The sequence below is a fragment of the Schistocerca nitens genome, chromosome 5, assembly GCF_023898315.1.
Source record: "Schistocerca nitens isolate TAMUIC-IGC-003100 chromosome 5, iqSchNite1.1, whole genome shotgun sequence".
Taxonomy (NCBI): domain Eukaryota; kingdom Metazoa; phylum Arthropoda; class Insecta; order Orthoptera; family Acrididae; genus Schistocerca; species Schistocerca nitens.
Window position 1 is genome coordinate 768,186,101 of NC_064618.1, and position 17,007 is coordinate 768,203,107.

The following is a 17,007-nucleotide window of genomic DNA, read 5'->3' on the forward strand; positions in this document are numbered from 1 at the left end:
CGTTGCGTCCACTGCTGCACTGCTATCGTCTGTGTGATGTCGGAAGGTCAGAACACTGTAAAGACGTCAAGTAAAATTTTTCTCAAAATGACCATTGACTCACAACACGATGATCGAAAATGGTTGCAATAATTGCCATTTATTGCGATTTTGACTATACCGTAAGTAAAAATGTAATATACAATAAAATTAACTTCAAACTCAAACCGAACTCATTACAGTTATTTGAAAACCACCTCTGCTCCACGTAAGCTTTTAAAAATGTGTGTAATACACGTATATGGGTGTATTTGATTGTAGTTCAATATACATCAGTATGAGTAAAAAAGAATTAGTGGTAACAAAGACTAGAGGAAAAGACTATCGTAAAAACTGTCACTATGTTGTCGTATTACTTGGTGTCAACAAACATCGTGAGTTTAATCTAACTCGTTCGACATTATAGTGAGAGACCGCACTCATGATTCATGGAACAAGCAAACAGTTAACCATCTTCTTGAGTAACTCGAGGCAATGCTGACCGAAAACGTCGAAAACCTACTATATCTCGACAGGTAACCGGTCCTTTCATTATAAGGCAGGGGCGGGCAGGAATCCTGCACATGTGCGGTGCACTTGCACGCGTGCAGTTAACAGGTGTTCCGCGTGCACACAGGGGCAAGCTGGCCACCCGCTTATCTCCCATCCCCATCATACCTTCTGTCCGCTCCTTCCTCTGTAATGCGTTTTGTTTCCTAGCTTGCTTTATTGAGTGAATGAATAAGGTTAGTAGGAGTGCTTGAAAGAAATCATGGTTTGAAAGAGTACCTATTACCTACGATACGTTTTATTTAATTATCACGGGTGGAGTTTACAATACGTTTAATATCTGGAACAAAATTTCTACATACAGACAAACACAAACAGTTACGTAAATTTTCATCACTGATGTTTGCTCTTAACCGAGACTTATTAATTCAGCAAATAGTTTTCCAGCCCTTGCTATATTAAGCGCAGTCTTATAACTTGCACATACCGCTGGGCTATTATTGTTGTCGTCCTGAAAACTTGAAAACAGTGCTCCATAAAACGTTAGATCAGTTATATGAGAGACATGACGAGAGAAAGTCACAGATCTCTCGTGAGAACAGCAACTACGACAAATTCAATTGGCTCTGAGCACTATGGGACCTAACTGCTGTGGTCATCAGTCCCCTAGAACTTAGAACTACTGAAACCTAACTAACCTAAGGACATCACACACATCCATGCCTGAGGCAGGATTCGAACCTGCGACCATAGCGGTCGCGCGGTTCCAGACTGTAGTGCCTAGAACCGCTCGGCCACTCCGGCTGGCCAACTACGAGAGATTCATCTGGTATCGTCAGATCGGTCTTCTTAAGCTCAGTCAATTCCCCATCCGCTCAGAATCCGACAATAAATTGTACTCGTCCTTGTGAAATTTATTATAATGGCCTTCAATACTAAACTTCCGTTGACCAGCGAGAACACTGCCACATATTAAACATTTCGAATTTTCACGTTTTTGCACAAAGAGAAAATGATTCTCCGATTACTTTTTAAAAGATAGCAAATCTCCACTTCTCCGTTTCTTGAAATACAACGTTCACTACATAGTGCTCGCTTCGCATCAACGTCCGCAGCTTATAGCCTGGCACTACACTGCCGCAACCTGCCGGCTGTCGCCACAGCCCCGGTCGACGCCTGCACGCGAGCAGCACACGTGCAGCGCTGTGCGCTCATGAGCAGCGAGCAACGTTTGCCCGCCCCTGTTATAAGGTGTTCCCCAATTTGTTCCTTGAAAATGAAAGTGGTTTACTTGTCGAAATATTGGAGATTTTGACGAATGTACCTGACCGCATTCTCACGAGTAGTTAAAGCGTACAACACAATGGGGAAAGCTTAACTTCTCCTCAGGTAATGCGTTGAACATTATAGTATGAATACTTCATAGGTCTCAAATTCCAAATCATTAAAGGCTAGGAAGTTCTCGTATACCGTGCATACGATTGTGTTGACAAACACATTTTTTAAACCATGAGAAATATTTTTTAAACCATGAGAAATATTATTACTTTAGTCTACTTTAGTCTGCATCTTAATGCCACTGTCACAGTTATCCGTGCCCATGTCCGAACCATCTGACTGTAAATTTAGGATTATAAGTTCAAGGCTTTTATCCATCCCCACCTTCCTGTCAAAATTTCCTTTCTGAAACTTTTCAGTGTGGCGCACACTTTATGCCCACGCTGAAGGGGGATGTTGTCTACTGATTCATGCACAAGCGTCTCAGTGTTTGTTATCTTGAACGTTTTTTTCCCACAACTTAATTCTATCGGTTATGCTGACAGTGATTCGTGAGTAAACACAAAACTGTGTGACTACATCCAAGAGCAAGAAAGTCACGTTGGTACGTTCTGTCACTTGACATGCTATAAATTAAAGAGCTGCGGGAGTTCGGCACTAGTCTGGCTTACACAGTGCGGAATACTTTTATTTTTCAGTGAGAGCACAACATCCACTTTCCTGGTGCTCGTACTTGGTGTTTTCTCTCATACAGCTGAATAATAACTGGTGTGGCAATTACAATGACCAAATTCTAAGCAAAGTATGGCAATCACTGTTCAGTGAACCACTTCTTGAAAGTGGCCACGTTCAATTCTGAATGGTAGTCACTGCTGTTTTTCTTACACCTAAATACAAGCTGTTGTGTTGGCAGAAGAGCCAACACGGTGTTACTAGTGGAGGCCGAAATGCACGCGTTTTAGCTCACGCAGGCTGGCCTGAGGAGGGAAGGACTATACGGACGTGAGGTCTGGAACATGACAAGGAACTAGAATTCAGAAAGCGGACATAATTAGTTTGATACTTAACTTTAATCCATTAATGATGAACGTAGCTCTTGACGGTACATGATTCACAATATTATGTGTTCAGAATACATTCATAGTAACTGAATATGGCGCCTTGCTAGGTCGTAGCAAATGACGTAGCTGAAGGCTATGCTAAACTGTCGTTTCGGCAAATGAGAAAGTATTTTGTCAGTGAACCATCGCTAGCAAAGTCGGTTGTACAACTGGGGCGAGTGCTAGGAAGTCTCTCTAGACCTGCGGTGTGGCGGCGCTCGGTCTGCAATCACTGATAGTGGCGAACGCGGGTTCGACGTATACTAACGGACCGTGGCCGATTTAAAGGCTACCACCTACCAAGCTTACTCTCAGGAACAAAGTCAGAAGAGCAGCCGGTATACTGAATAATTATTCTACAACATTTCCTATGGGAACTTTAAAATCATCAGCACCATCACCTATTTTCCAGCAGGTATTCAGGGAATGATTCTCATTCACCTGTGTTACATCAAGGTAATACATTTTAGAACTATCTACTTCGCTTGTATCGTGCATCTTTATAAGGGATGTGGTTCTTGCTGGACCCACGTCTGTGCTTTCAATTAAACACTCTCTTTTTAACATATTTGATACCAATGTCTTAAAAAATTCTTTGCTTGATGAAGCGCTACCTTTGAAGCCACTTTGCTCATGCATAACTGTAAACTGTGACATGTTTTTGTGATATCGGGTATTCCTGCTTATATACGTTTAGAATACGGAGCCCTTTAAAATATTGTTGTCAAAACCATCCATTTGCGTTACAGGTTTCTTGCGATTTAGATGCTTTCCAGACGACAAGAAAACAAATTTTCCTGAGGTTTGTACAGCTTTCGTTTACTGTTCTCTGTACAATTCTCTTGCCGACACGTGCTTCTGCACTTCGTTCTTGAATCTTCTAAATGTGGCAAATAGGAGCCTCTCTTTCAGATTCACATTTGAAAAAGTTATAAATGCGGTACATAAACCTCCTCACCTGCTTGTGAAGCATCTACATCTACATGTGTTTGTGTGTCTACATGATCACTCTGCACCTTTGAGCTTTCCGGGGTCCCTGACCCCTCTGCCATACAGTTGACTGCATCCTTATTGCTGACAGCATTGTGCTATTGATCTTCCGTTTCAATTGTGACTTTAATAGTCTTTTTTAACTTCAGCTTTCCTCTATATTAACTCATTTTTTGTGTGATCTAAGCTTTAGGTTCCTCTACTCGTCCAGCAGGGCTTTTCCATCGCAATAGGTCTCCGTTTATCTCTTTTATTAATTTCGTTGCAGTACTTCCCATAGCTGTATGGTATAATTTTTTTCGTTTGTTAGTTTTCTATTTCGTAAGACAGAATTTAACTATCAGATGCATTCTCGTCTTGTCCATCTTTAATTTTTATTTCCTTTGAGCTCCTTCCAGTAACAGGTAACGTTACCCTAACATATTTCAAAACTTTACATCTTTCCACCTTGCCAACATCTGTTTCCAAATCCATTTCTTCACTTTCTCCCACTGCAAGTAATTTAGTTCTGCTAAGATTTATTGAAACATCCCATTGTTCATATTGCTCACAGAGTTCCCGAATAACGTTTTTCATATCTTCGACATCTGCGGCAATGATCACTTGTTTGTTTGCAAAATGTAGTGTACATAACGTCGCGGTTCCAGCTGGAATTCCCATGCTGCAGCACGTTAAGCGCTCTCTAGAGAGAGCTTAAGTAGATCCTTGTTGGAGTCCTTTTGAGATCCTGTATTCAGCGGATACTTGTTTAAACATCATTATACAACTGTTGCATCTACTGTAAAACTCTAAAACTCTTTGAGAGCTAGTAGATTAATCTTACAAACATCATTTTTCAACATGCTCTCCCACAACTGTTTAGTGGCACCATGTCGTAAGCTTTATATATACCCACGGATATCCAACGGGTAATCAAATTTCTAGCCGTTCTCTTCTTGACTGAATTTCGCAAAGTAAATTTTCGTTCTATATAGGAGTATTGAAGCCGTAACGCATTTTACTCTTGTGTCTCTACTGTTTATTCCTGTGTCCACTTCTTTAGAACCCTACCATGCCGTCGCTCTACCGAAGGCATCACCTTAATCCCTCTGTAATTTTTACATTCTATATGGTCACCTTTTTATTTATTTTTGGTAGTAATATATGTGTTTCTTTCACTCTTAAGGAATTTGATCGGCTTTTAAATATTTATCAAAGACCTTTGCCAGCAAAGAATTTTGGGTGCAGCTTTTATAAGGTCAATACTTATATTACCTGATCGCCGAGCTTTACCAGTAATCATTGGTTGGCCATACGTATTCATTCATCACGACACATTTCCGGCACCCCAATAGGGCCCTCACTTTCCTGCCACGGTATTCTACAGATTCCATATTGAACTCTGTCTTCTCTCAGCAAATCCTGACAATACACCAGCCAACAATCCATTCATGTCTGTATTCTGCGTCTTTATCGTTTTGAATATTTTCCATCCATTACTGGCTCCTATACTGCATCTGAAATTTTCTACTTCATCATATATTTTTCTACCAATGCTTGGTCTTCATTTCATTTATCTTTCGGCAGGTGTTGTTCCTCTCTTTGCAGTATGTTCCAATTTAGCGCTCGGCCATTTATGATATGATTATATTGAGTTTAGCTTAACTGCTGTACTATATTGTCTTTTAGTCACCTACTTTTTCCTAAAGGGGAGAATAACTTCTGAAATCAAAAGATAATGATACAATTCTCATTCTGCACCCCTCATAAATCTTAGATAATTTTCTTTTATAAATATCTTGTTTTATGATAATGTAATCGATTATAGATTTTAATCCATGTGTTGGTTGTGTCCAGGTGTATATATGTTTTTGTATCTGAACTATCCATTCGTGTATATTTTGTATGTTACCCGGATTTGCTTGTAGTTTAATCTTATTTCCTTAATCAGCATTTCACATTATCCACAGCTTTTTCTAGGTCTAAATATTTAATGAAAAGTTTTGATTTTTCTTAAGTCTTGCTTCCATTTTGAAGCACAATGTCATAACTGCTTTCCTGGTGGCTTTAGTACCCCTAAAGCCAAACTGATGTCCATGTAGTGGCTTTCTTTGCAGTTCTTCGTATTTTGTATGTAAGTCTGCAACTTGGTTGCAGAAGGTATTAAACTAATTGTACGATATTTCTCGCACTTATCTACCACTGTTATCTTCAGAATATGTAGACGAAATTTTTTCGAAAATATGCTGTCCCTTGTGCCTGATTTGACTGGAAGTCTTCCAAAGCATTACTGGCCGTAATACTAGATCCCCTATGTCTTCAATGTCAACTTCCAATTCTGCCTGGGTCACATCAGCCAATTCCTCCAGTCCATAGGGATCTTCTATGTACTCTCTCCTCCTATCTGCACTCTCGTCTACGTTTATCAGTGGAATTAACATTGCACTCTTAATGTTGATGCTCCTTTTTTTTAATGCAACAAAAGGTTCTTTCGAGTCTCCTATATGCTGAATCAGCCTTTCCGACTACCATTTCTCTTTTGATTTCTTCACTTTTCCTGCAGCCGTTTTGCCTTAGCTTCTGAGCATTTTCTGTTCATTTCATTCTTGTGGTTTACATATCTGTATTCTTGACATCCTGAGCATTTTTGTACTTCACTCATTCTTCGATAAACTGATGAATCTCTTCTGTAACCTAAACAGGTATCTTCCTTGTACCTACTGCGATTGCACTTTTTAGTGGTATCAGTTCCCTTTAACTATACTGCCTACTGAGGTATTCATCTCAATGTATCTCAACCTCAAAAGCATCTTCAATATTTCACTTAATTCCACATTATTGCTACTAAATTCTGAATCGAATCACTTCAACTCCCCTATACGCCGTACAGTCCAATATCTGATTTCAGAATCTCTGTGTCATTATGAAGCAAAGCAACTGTTATCTTCCCATGTCCCTAGACCTTTTAGAAATACACCTCTTGCTTTTGTGATTTTTGAATAGTGCATTTGCTGTTACCTACTGAAATATGCTGCAGAACCCTATCAGCCTTTCTCTGCTCTTATTCCTACTACCAAGTCCATATTATCCCATAAGACCATCTTCTATTTGTTCCCATTCCATAGCGTTTCAACTCCGTGAGTATTAGATTATAATTTTCTTTACGGACAACTGAATTACCTGTTCAGTGCCCTCAAATTTGTATCCCTTCACCTTCTACTTTAGATGTCAGCATATACGAGATTAATCCCAAAAGTAAGGTCTCCTATTTTTTGATAAGTACAGAACTCTGTGTGGCAGTTGGTCACACTGTTATGAAGAGTGCTTCACGCGCTGTGTGTAAACATGCGCACGCCGCGCTGAGGCGCTCAGTCTTGGCTTGGCAGCCGTTGAGAATGGAGCTCCAGTTGTATGTTGAGGCTAAGTGCGAAATGCGCGCAGTTATTCGATTTTTGAACGCAAAGGGCAATGCGGCGATTGAAATCCATCGCCAGTTGACGGGAGTGTATGGTGAGTCGTGCATGGATGTTAAAAAGGTTCGTAAGTGGTGTAGAGAGTTTGCAGCTGGTCGAACCGAAATTCACGACGAACAAAGGAGCGGGAGATCGTCAATTTCTGAGGAGACAGTGTCGAAGGTTGAGCAAAGCATGCGTGAAGATCGGCGGATCACCCTGGATGACCCCTGCACGTTGGTTGCTGAGGCTTCCCGAAGCATCGCTCACAGAATTTTAACGGAAACATTGAACTACCAGAAGGTGTGCGCAAGACGGGTGCCACGCATGCTGACTGAGGACCACATGCTGCAACGAGCTGATCCTTCCTGCGCATTTCTTCGCCGCTTTGTAGCCGAACAGGACAACTTTCTGGACTCAATTGTCACGGGTGACGAAACCTGGGCATACCACTTTACACCTGAGACCAAGCAACAATCACGCCAGTGGCGGCATCCTTCTTCGCCCAAGCCGCGGAAATTCAAACACAGTCATGACAACCGTTTCCTGCGATCGGAAAGGGCTATTGTTGGCCGACTGGGGCCACAATTAACGCTGACAGGTACTGTGATACTCTGAAAGAAACTCAAACGGGCAATTCAGAATTGGAGAAGAGGAATGTTGAGCAAGGGCGTACACATTGTCCATGACAACGCTCGCCCACACACATCGCTCGGGAAACCGTTGCTCTCCTGCTACAGTTTCAGTGGAACATAATCACCCACCCTGTAGTCCTGACTTGGCGCCCAGTGACTATCACCTGTTCCCTAAGTTAAAAGAACATTTGGTCGGAAAGCGATTAAGGTCCGACGACGAGGTGAAAGAAGAGGTTCATAAACTTTCTGAACAGCATGTCGGCGAGCTGGTATGACATGGGCATACAAAAACTGCCTCAGCGTCTACAAAAATGCATCGACAGACATGGTGATTATGTCAAAAATAGCTAAATGTTCAAGCTGTAAACTGATGTACACCATTGAAGAAATAAACGTGTCTATGTACTTATAAAAAAATAGGAGCCTTTACTTTTAGGTTTACCCTCGTATATCTGAGTAAATATTACAGGCATTGGTTTGATATCGAGTCTGATGAGAATAATCTTATCACTGAATAATCAACAGTAATTCACTCTGATGTGTCTTCTTATTCATAAAGAATCCTTTTCCAGCTGAACTATTTTACCCTGCTTTTGATTTCATCCTGTGTTATTCTGGCCAGAAGTTTCCTTTCCAGTTCACTTCACTGACCCCCCCCCCCCCCCCACTGTAACTATATTGAGCGTTTACGTTTTCCTTTTCAGAATTTCCGACTTTCCTACAACATTCAGCCTGCTGACATTCCTACACTCCAACTAGAATAGAATGTTACCCATACCAGTAGAACGTTATTCTTTCATTGGTTATTCAGTGTCTCGTGGTTACCCTCCCCCTCGGCAGTACCCTCTAGGACATGTAATGGGGATATAATTCGGAAACGTTTGCCAGTGGAGAGATCACTATGGCACTTTTACTTACAGATCCCACATAATGTGCTATTAATGCTGTAGGATCCATTACCTTATGCATCCTCATGCCTTTGATCACTACTATTCCTTATAGGCAGTTTCGCACCCCGAGGCCAAGAGCTCGTAAGGTGTCAAACAAATAACACACCTTACATTGAATTCCTGAAACAATTGCAGTTAACTCAGTATGTCACACGACATAGTTATGTGAAATTGTATGAATTTTATTGATAGACAACGCAAATAAACGAACCGACATCTCGTAAATATATGCCACTAACATTCATACTAGTAATTCCATGCAAGTAATTTCCAAGAGCCAAGCTATGAGACGCTGTTCTGAGGGAAGGAGAGTATTTACGATGGCAGCGCCCATCCCATATAGGCCAACAGCTTCACAGCATGACATCTAGCGGACACAATGAGACAACGGAGCCACTATATAGGCCGCTAGCCAAAGCAGCTGTTGTCCCTGCTTTTAATGACGACCCTTTGGAAAGCGTTTCTACAGGAAGGAGATGCCAGATAAAACGTCCAGAGAAACCCAACTCATAACATTGGTGACACACTGTAGCCACCTGTGTTAAAAGTCACACGAAAGAAGAAGCTCAATACTACATAGCATAAGTTAAACTCTATCCTACGAAAGAAACGACACCTGTGATTGGCTACACAAACTGTAGTGGGTGGAGTTACGACAAGTACAAATGCTCTGGTTGGCCAGAAAGAAAACGCGTGGCCACCAGCTTTGATATAGGCAATTTTCAGATGGTAATTCGCTTTGTCTCTTGCAGAAAATCATCGAGTGTTTGGGCAAGGCGACTCGTGCCACGCTGGAACGATTGCGAGAGTCATTACGTGAACACTTGTTCACAGTATCGTCTTAACTCATAAGGAGTTAAACTGCAAAATGTCCTAGTATGGAGAATTGCACTGGGCACTGACAGTTAACACTTGCAAGCGATTAGAACGACATATGCGCTATTCCAGCCAAATAGTGTGTACCATGCCGATTTGCTAGAGAATAACTAGTAGTCTCGGCTTCACCAAAGACGTAGGATATGTATCCGATTGGTGTTTAACAGTCGATAGAAATTTACAATAAAATCTCAGGTTCACAGCTCACGTTGAAAGCCGCCACTGCTGCGGCCAATGCAAAGTAAAAACGCATGCTCACGTTATGCGAGCAAGTGATATTCAGTTGACACTCAGAACTGCGGTGGTCTCCATCTCTCCCATTTTTTCGTACAAACAACCATGACCTGTAGTTAAACATATTCACAATTTTCGGGCATAATTGAAGCAGAAATGTGAATGTCCGATCTAATGAAAAAATTGATCAGCCACTGCAGAATACTTCATGCTATGCATTTATTAAATTGTTTTAATTGTGTAATTCTTTTTGATTGCTCTTTACCCACCCACATTTAACTTTGAGTGTTTTAACTGAGCATTTTAGCGTAATTGATATCTCTGGCCCCAACTGTACTTAATTTTTTTTTTGTATTATATCGAACCCCAGACATGGTCATCAACCATCTTACCATTAAAGAACCTTATAATAATTGGAAATTTCGCTTCACAATTATGAACACCCAATATCAATATTTTACCACCCTGTGCATAATTTTGCTAAAATTACTATGTCATGAAGTCATACTTAGAGGAAAAAATAAACCTTAATTACGAAAACCTAAGATTTTAATTATTTTGCTAACATATAGTTACTCTTTAACCCATACAGTAATTTCTGTTAGCGATAACGTTTCCTTTAGAGGGAGTGAAGCGGAACCGACATTGAGATCATCGTCTGATTACGTCACTGTCTGTACTGCTGCACACTTCTGAAGTCTGCATGCATGAGATGGTATCTTCCTACCCTGCAGGTCGTAGGTTCGACACCAAATACCTAAACCATTCACAGAGCATCCTTGCACATTTGTGATTGGATGATAGATCATAACCAGTCTCACACATGATAGAAGCTTGCCCTGAAATTCCCTCCACTCCTCCATCATCTTTGATACGACCATTGGGAGAATGAGGGTGACTCCTTTAATTAATAATCTAAGACACTACCCATAGAGAAAAGTAGAGTTTCCAAAGAGTTGCGGTGCAGTTCGTCACCATGGCAGACGCTACTATAGAGTGGCTTTGTGCATCACGAACTGCATTACTAAGTTCGTAAAGTGATCGTTTCTAGATGATTAAACAGTGATTCATCCTACTTTTATTTCGCAAAAAGGTCGCGAAGGTAAAATCAGGATGATTAGTTCACTTGGAGGGTTATCAACAATGCTTCTTCCCAGGCACCATTTTCGACTGGATCATGAAAAGGGGAAGAAAAAATGGCTCAAATGGCTCTGAGCACTATGGGACTTAACATCTACGGTCATCAGTCCCCTAGAACTTATAACTACTTAAACCTAACTAACCTAAGGACATCACACAACATCCAGTCATCACGAGGCAGAGAAAATCCCTGACCCCGCCGGCAATCGAACCCGGGAACCCGGGGGCGAGAAGCGAGAACGCTACCGCACGACCACGAGCTGCGGACAAAAAGGGGAAGAGACAGTGGTACATACCCTCGTATATCCCTTTCCACTACACACTATAACGTGTCTTGAGCTACATAAACGTAGATGTAGATTGCGATGAAAGTGATTTACTACAATCACCGAATCGTAATATTTCATAAGATGACACGGTCATACACAAAGTGATTCAGTTTCACTGAGACTGAAAAGGTGTACAAATTTCGTGGTCATAACACAGGAATGAAATTAAGTTTAAAGGGTCGTTATTAACATACGATATAGTGGGTGACCAAACGTCAGTATAAATTTGAAAACTGAATAAATCACGGAATAATTTAGATAGAGAAGTACAAATTGACACACTAGCTTGGAATGATATGGGTTTTTATTAGAACCAAAAAAATACAAACGTTCAAAAAATGTCCGACAGATGGCAATTCATCTGATCAGAATAGCAATAATTAGCATAACAAAGTAAGACAGAGCAAAGATGATGTTCTTCACAGGAAAGGCTCAATATGTCGACCATCATTCCTCAACAATAACTGTAGTCGAGGAATAATGTTGTGAACAGCACTGTAAAGCATGTCCTGAGTTATGGTAAGGCATTGGCGTCGGAAGTTGTCTTTCAGCATCCCTAGAGATGTCGGTCGATCACGATACACTTGTGACCTCAGGTAACCCCAAAGCCAATAATCGCACGGACTGAGGTCTGGGGACCTGGGAGACCAAACATGACGAAAGTGGCGGCTGAGCACACGATCATCACCAAACGACGCGCGCAAGAGATCTTTCACGCGTCTAGCAATACGGGGTTGATTTTTTTTTTTTTGGTTCTAATAAAACCCCATGTCATTCCAAGCATGTGCGTCAATTTTTACCTCTCTATCTACATTATTCCGTGGTTTATTAAGTTTTCAAATTTATACTTATTTTTTGATCACCTAGTATATTATTTCCTCGCTGGTAAATAACGTATAACACACAAAAAATGATCCCACAGCCTTTCCGTTAATTTGGAATCGAAGATTTACTCATAAAGTGATCATTTATGAAAGGAAAAAGGACGCTAAGACGCATCCATCTCCAAAAGCAGGAGGACGGAACTATGATATCCAAAAAAATGGTTCAAATGGGTCTGAGCACTATGGGACTTAACATCTGAGGTCATCAGTCCCACAGAACTTAGAACTACTTAAACCTAACTAACCTAAGGACAACACACACATCCATGCCCGAGGCAGGATTCGAACTTGCGACCAAAGTGGTTGCGCGATTTCAGACTGAAGCGCCTAGAACCGCTCGGCCACAAAAGCATCCCACCGACAACACAATCAATAGGGACGGAGTACAAAAACCTATGGAAAATCTGAATCTGGTAACCCTGTAAGGTGTCAGGCAAAACCAACACCTTCCATGAAAACCCTGACATGATAGCAAATCCGGCAGTATGTCACATAGCTCTGAATAAATCCTGACATTAAATTAACCAAAGTAATACGATCAATGAGTGAGCAAATCGAATACCACAGACTAACACAAGAACACATAAATGCATATTATACCTTCCCACCATGAAACAGATGCAGTTCCGAGGGGAGAAACGAGAACAGAAGCCGAAAGCAAAGTTGTGTAGGCTAGGAGGCCCTACGATAACGGACAGACACCCACGTCGCCAGCCGACCACCAAGAGCACCCCCAGCCCATGTTAAAAGATAGAGCCCTCCAGAAGAAAAGTATTGATCTTACGATAACACTAAAAGGGCCAAACCACCTGCAAGTTTTAGTGTGAGACTGAAGGGGGGATCAGATAGTGGTACAATAAGTACCCTCCGCCACACACCGTAAGGTGGCTCGCGGAGTATAGATGTAGATGTAGATGTAGATATGCGTCTCTGTTACGTAGCAGACATTAGAAACATTGCCCCACCACGAAAAGTATAATGTTTCTCATTGGAAAGACAGAAATTTTGTAGGCGGAGCTTAAGGTTAACATTGAGACCCTGATTGGTCAGTTGTAAACACAGCCAGATACCTTATTTTTAAACCAACTTCGGTAAATTGTAGTAAAGAGAAGTTAGAGTTGCTTCCGAGACGGCAAGGTGTGTGGAGCTGCACTGCCCGCCGCCCCCTGACGCTGACTAACCACCGACAAGGTAATGAATGCACGCGATGCTGCATAACAGCGCATAAGGCTTCACTAAGAACTGCATAAGTCTCATCTTTTACATACCGTTTTTGCGTAATACTAGTGTCGATCATCAATTAAAGGTCATGATATTCACATTTGCTACTTGAAGTTAAAATCTGAAACCTCGATGATTTTTCTGTTATATAATTATTGAGAAGCCATATCAGCCACTGTAATTTACGACAAGTTAAATAAGTAATTAAAGATAATTGAGGGTCACTGTAGACCATTTTTGATAGTTTTCTCTTTTATGAAACTTAATTTAAACCTAGATTATAGATGTGATATGGCATAGGTCATCCTTCGATCCATTGTAGAACTTGGAAACCCATTCAGGGAATATTCGTTCACATTTTTGTTGATTGCAGTTGGTTTTTATCATTCTGTATGAAAATATTTCCTTTTATCAATAGTGCAATCAATAAACAATGTTTTGTGAGTAGAATAAAATTTCCAATGGTAAACTTAACTGCTTTTTCGACGTTATTTTACCAGCTAACTAAAAATAGGAAAGCCTTGAACCCCTTCAACTAAATGTAGTTAGTATTAAGATTCTTTTACAGGGAGTGCAGTGGAGCTGACGCTGAAATCATTAAGTATTTGATTATATCATCGCTAGTCTCACTGAACTCTTCTGAATTCTACATGTCATGTGTCTGCGTCTCCTTACCAGCAACAGGTCCCAGGTTCAAACTAGTCTATTCCCTAAAAAACACACTCAAAGCGTCGTTGCGCGAAAGTGGTAGGGAGACACGACTTAGAACAAACAGACACCACGCAGAATGTTAGAGAATTGCGACCCTGACAGGATGGTAAAATACCATGATTGAAGGTCGAGTACATGCCCAACTAGGTCAGAAAAATATTCTGTTGAAAAATTTTCGTAACAAAAATTTTTTCTGAAAGTTATAAATAGTCGAAAACAATAGTTGTATCGATAAATAGTAACATATTATTCAATAGAATGTGAGACATTCTATCAGAGACAATAGCATAATTAAGTTTGGAGATTTAATATTGTTAGAATTAAGTTTTCTCTCCAATGCAAGCGCACAGCTGGCGGATACATCGTTGAAAGTTGTTCTGACCCAACAAGTAAGTGAAAGGATTGTCAGTCTTGGGTATAATAAGTGCCAAGTCGTGTGAGCAAAAAGTTTATGAAACGCTTGAGATCATATGAGCGCACGTTGACGCGAAGTAGGGCGCGTGAATTGCTTTTAAAACAGAAAATAAGGGAATCTGAAAGATTAGCGATGGCAGATCGAGACATTGACCGAACTGAGGTGGAGACCCAGCAAGAAGACGGACAGAGAATAGAGAACAGCACAACGGACGATGCAGTATCGCGAGAAATAGGACAGATAACGCACCATAACGAGGATAATGTACGCCAAGGCATAGAAAGCGTAGGTCAGCATACGACAGAGGAGCAGGAAAGTAGAGAGACAGTCGATGAGGATTCTAACTTGCGTCTTGAATACGTAGAACCCATAGTACAAGTAATCGCAGCTCCCTCACCACAGAGTAAAAAGAATTCGAGCAGAAACGTGTCACTGCACAGTTCAATGCAATCGGTTGCGAACCAACACTTGGGCGAAAACACAGAGCGTAGGACGTCGGAAGAAAACGCAATTGGACCCACCAATCTGGCAGAATTATTACAACAAATTACGGAAACCATGACAATGCAAAATAAAGAAATTGCGAACCAAATTAAAATTCAGAACGCAGAAATGACGAAACAAATTGCAGAAACCACGAGACAAATGCGTGTGATTAAAGAACAGACCAAATAATTCATTACACCTCAGTCATATTGAAGACGAGGGAAAAGAATCTCGAGAAGTGATAGGAGACTTAATAACAGGTCACAATCAATTGAGAACAGACGTTGACAAGGTACAAGCGGACGTACAAACATTGCGTAATGACACTCAGGACGAGATCAAAACATTACGTAACAACACCCAGGGAGAAGTCAAGAAACTAGAGAAACAGATAAACGTAATTACTAGAAAAGCAGCAGGTACAGCGCGTGAAATTGTTGAAAACAGTGTGTTACACAAACGTATCACAAAAGCAGCGCTGAAGAGATATGATAATCGCATAGTCAAAACAGAAGCGCAAACGAAGCAACAATTTCAGAAATTGCGAACAGAGTTGTTGCAAACCATTGAAGAGCGTAGTGAACAGGATCGAACAAGCACTGAGTCTGCAACCACATCCGTATCTGTAACAGCACCGGAAAAACAAGCAATTAACGAAGATATCATGCATTTACGATTCCAATCACAGGCGGAAAGTAACATACGTGAAATCAGACAGCCTGCACCGCAACAAACACGTTTCGAAACTCTTGATGAACAAACGGCACCACAAACACATGCGGAACCACAAATGTATGTTTCAAGACAGTTTGGATTGTGCAATGAACCGGCAAGGTTAGCCAGACAAGATACCGAACCAATACGTGAGAATGGACAGCCAGGTCGCGAAGAGGACAGTGCAATGCATTCAGCTACCACTTCAACGATATTACACAAGGGTAGGCGAAAGTTACAGTGGACAATATCCAATGGATCTACCACAACCGGAAAGAAAGACGGGATAAATGATTAGAAACAAAAGTGCCGAAGAATCGCGAATTTCATATGTAACCATGACGAAGTACGACAACGATCATTTCGTCACAGTCAGAAAATTTCCTTTCGAGAAGGAAACTCATTAAATCCACGAACTTTTATTGATCAATTCCGAGTAGGATTACCAGAACACTGGACGCTAGCACACAAATTAGACTTTATATGTGCACACATGACAGGAAGAGTCGCAGAAACCATGCAGAATGTTGCAGCGACATGCCGATCGTACGAAGATTTCAAAGATAAGTTTCTCTCGCGATATTGGTCCAGCGAAGCACAGAACAGAGTGAAGTACGAATTATTACAGAACCCATATTTTGAAAATTCAGGAGAGAAGATTCCCGTGAAATTTTTCGAAGTAATGGCAAAGAAAAATCAATGCTTAGATGTACCATATAGTGACGGAGAGTTGATTAAATTATGCGCGATGAAGTTACCATTGAAATACCAGCAGTCATTAGTACGTCGCGGAGGCAATGACGTCGAAGCATTTAAAGAAATTCTAAGGGAACTAGAGTTTATGTTTTCGGAAAATGACGCAAGAAAAAGTCGAAGCGCACGTGAAAACGAAAGCAAAAAGCAGTGGAATCCACAAGACACAGTACGAAGAAACAATAATTACGAACCACGTGATAACTTCGCACCAAGAAACGACAACAGATTTCAACAAAGAAACGGTTATGGATTTAGAAGAGAATATGGCAATAGCTTTAATTCACCCAGGAACGGCAACAACAATTACAGAGGGAACAATGACAACCGGA